At 39.7% G+C, this 4,062-nt stretch overlaps 1 pseudogene; it reads right to left on the reverse strand.

Moving 5' to 3' along the window:
- Positions 1-2,772: 2,772 nt before the first annotated feature.
- LOC118842627 lies at positions 2,773-3,782 on the reverse strand (annotated as a pseudogene).
- Positions 3,783-4,062: the final 280 nt, after the last annotated feature.

Here is a 4,062-nt window from a genome sequence, read left to right on the forward strand (position 1 = left end):
AGTTAAGTGAAGAGAGGCTGAGGACTAGAAAGCTAGTCACATGATATTATTACTTCTACTGCTATTTTGGAGGACAATAGGTTGCTTTAGTTTGTTGTTTGTTATTGGAGCCATCCAAAATAACTTTTCAAAAAAAGGGTTTTCTGAAACATTTTGGGGGGCCAGCAAAACTGAGTATCATGCTCCAAGGCAAAACATGGATTTTCAATAAAATGGAAGACTTTCAACCTTTCTCAGTGAAAAGACCAGAGCTGAGTAGAAAATTTGACTTTCAAACAGAAGCATCAAGAGAAACATGAAAAGGTAAACAAGAAAAATAAATCACAACGGACTTACTAAAGCTGAACTGTTTTGATTACATTCCTACATGGAAAGATGATGTGTATGATTCATGAGACCTCAGTATTAGTGTAGCTGAAGGGAATATGCATATATATATATATATGTGTGTGTGTGTGTGTGTGTGTGTGTGTGTGTGTGTATGCATATATATGTGTATATACGTATATATGTATATATACATATATATGTATATATACATATATATGTATATACGTATATACGTGTGTATATATATATATATATATATATATATATATATATATATATATATATATATATATATATATAAACAGAGGGCACAGGGTGAGTGGAATATGAAGGGATGATATCTAAAAAAATAAAGTCAAATTAAGGAATGAGAGAGGAATATATTGAGAGAGGGAGAAAGGGAGAGATACAATGGGGTAAATTATCTTGCATAAAAGTGGCAAGAAAAAGCAGTTCTGTAGAAAGGGAAGAGGGGGCAGGTAAGGGGGAATCTTGCTCTCATCGGATTTCGCCTAAGGAGGGAATACCATACACACTCAGTTGGGCATCTTACCCCACAGGAAAGAAGGAGGAAGAAGATAAAAAAGGGGGGATGATGGAAGGGAGGGCAGATAGGGGGAGGAGGTAATTAAATACAAACACTTTCAAAAAGGGATAGTTTCAAGGGAGAAAATTCGATAATGGGGGATAGGTTCGGGAGGAGCAAAATATAGTTAGTCTTTCACAACATGAGTATTGTGGAAGCGTTTTACATAATGATACGCATGTGACCCATGTTGAATTGCTTACCTTCTTAGGGAGGGTGGGTGGGGAGGGAAGAGGGGAGAGAATTTGGAACTCAAAGTTTTTAAAACAGATGTGCAAAAACAAACAAAAAAAAGTTTTTTGCATGCAAGTAGGAAATAAGATACACAGGCAATAGGGCATAGAAATGTATCTTGCCCTACAAGAAAGGAAGGGAAAGGGGGATGGGGGGAGAGTGTGGTGACAGAAGGGAGGGCTGACTGGGGAACGGGGCAACCAGAATATATGTCATCTTGGAGTGAGTGGGAGGGTAGAAATGTGGAGAAAATTCGTAATTCAAACTCTTGTGAAAATCAATGCTAAAAACTAAATATATTAAACAAATTAAATAAATAAATTAGAAACAAAAAAAAGTGTTTTCCATGTCTTGGAGGATCTGCCTACACAAATGAAAATAAGGATGCTAAGATTAGTAGTGAAAGAACTAACCTAATTCAAACCTTCTCAGGAGGTAATAATGGAAATACAGTAACTGTTCGTAGCAGAATGCAGTGTCTTGGAACATAAAAATATGTTTGCTAATGAAGCATGAAGTAAAATTAAATATTTGATAGAGGGTAAAACATCTACAGTTTTCCAATGTATGTGGGATCCATGCCGAAGGTGACTTTGATGCTTCCTGCTCCTAAGTATATGGTCAGTTCTTTCTCTTTTTCTCTTCCCTAAGTCAGCTTCTGAATTTTGGACTCATATTAGGCCTATGTAATGTGGACCTGGCCAGTGGAACCACATTGGGGTAGTAAGATAAAGGCAAGATTCTATTGAGGAGGCTCCTCTTATACTCATTTCAGCAAAATGCTTTTCAGTGAAACAAGACTTAAGACTTGATGTTTAGAGACAGGATTTTGATCTATTCCTTCCCATTCTATATGCTCTCCAATTGATATTTCCCCAATGTACTTTTTCTTTAAGGGGATCAAAATAACCAGAAGTGTTTTTGGATGGCATTAGCAATACTTGTTCTTCATTTATGTCCAACTTTTCATGACTATGGGGTTTTCTTTGCAAAGATAGTGGAGTGGTTTGCCATTTCCTTCTTCATCTTGTTTTACAGATGAGGAACTGAGGAAAACTATTTAGTTTCTTGCCCAGGGACACACAAGTAGAAATGTCTGAAGCCAGATTTGTACTCTTGAAGGTGAGTGTTCGTGACTTCAGGACTGATGTTCTATCTCCTGCACCACCTAGCTGCCCATACCTACAGTTATCTAAAGTGATATCATGTTTTGGGTAAGGTTTAGACTCACTTATTATTCCACCTGAAGTTTTATGATCTGTGACGGCAAAATGCCACAAAGTCATACCATGATTAACCAGATAAAAATTGTTGAAAGGGAAGGACCCTTAAAATGTGGATTCTGCCCCTCCACACACACAGTTCATAATGCAAAATATTAGTATTAGGAAGGAATCTGGAATCCGGACTCATTTTTTTAAGTTAGGTTTATTTACCTTATGTGCACACAAGAGAGAATTCACTGTCTGATCCCGCCTAACAGAAAACATGCACATGAATGGGGAGAGGACCTAGGCCCCACAGTAGTGGTTGGGATGGTGCAATCCTGCCAGTTGCAGCTGCCAGACAGTGGAGAGAAGGACTGAGCTGCTGGGTGGGCCATGACCCTATAGAAGTTAATGTTAGGATAAGTGTGTGCCAAAGCCAAAGGTCTGTTTGATGCTCTTGAAATAGTATCCCTGACTGCACTGTCTCATCCAGTCTTCCGCTGGAGATGGAATGCCTTTGCCCTCCATGAGAAGCTCTGTCACTTCATCTTTTTTTCAATAAAGGTAAAGGTAATGGTAGCAAACTGTCCATGAGGCCAAGACTTAAACCTCCATTTCATCACAATCTTGTTTTCAGAGACCAGATTTAATAACTCCAGTGATGTTTCCATCCAGCAAGTGGAACTTTCCCCTCTTATCTGCTTCTACCAAATCAGAAGCATGGGTGTAGAGCTGAGCCATCACCTGGAGGACAAATACCCTTAAGAGCTCCTTTGGTGATGTTAAGAAAGTGTCCTTCAGAGCAACCTCAAGGATCTTGACACAAATGGTTTTAGGTTGACTTGCCAAAGTACCAGGTTTGACTTTGGAATCCTCTACTTTCATTGGCAGCTGGAGGTCTGGATCTACTGTCTCACCATTCAGAGTAGGTAAGATCATGCCCTGTGTAAATTCTATTTTAAGAGTACTGATATAAGTTTTGACTGCATCTTGGATCTTTGTCGTACTTTCTTTCTTCATTAAGGCCAACAGGTTGTGTCAAGCTCATTTTTGGCAAGGTTCACACTAATCTCCACTTTATTGATGTCATTTACATCTGACAAGTTGGGGATCTCCACATTTCCCTTCTATTACACTCCTGACTTAGAAGTACCTGTCCAGTTGTGTTTGATAGTCCACTCATAGAAGAAGAAGAGTTTTCCTTTTCCATTGTTGATTGATGCCTCTCTATCAAGCTTGCTCACTTCTGTCTCCTCACAGTTGCCCTCTTCACCTTGCACTTGGATTGCCAGAAACAGGTATTTCAGGTTATTACTGGACCATATTGAAGCATCCTTCTTAGTCCAGTGCCAGTTACTGACGTTAGTAGCATCTGCCCACTCCTCCACAATCCAGCGTGGGTCACTCTCACCCCACTTGGCCATCTGGTCTCAAATTCTGCCACTGCAGGCTCCTGCACAGCCTGGGCCCCAGCCACCCGGCAGCTCTTGGAAATTATTAGAAGCAGGTGCAGCACCTGCCAGCTCACTTTTCCCTCCACCTCCTCCCCACCCCCACCCCAACCCCTGGAACCCAGACTCTTAGAGTGAGAAGGAATTTTGCATTATAGAATATTAGGACACAAATCATAAAATGTAATTTTTGTAAAGGAACTTAGAATAAAAGATATAAAAACACGATCATTGCAATATCAGATGGCCATGT

This window comes from Trichosurus vulpecula, chromosome 3 (assembly GCF_011100635.1).
Source record: "Trichosurus vulpecula isolate mTriVul1 chromosome 3, mTriVul1.pri, whole genome shotgun sequence".
Classification (NCBI taxonomy): Eukaryota; Metazoa; Chordata; class Mammalia; order Diprotodontia; family Phalangeridae; genus Trichosurus; species Trichosurus vulpecula.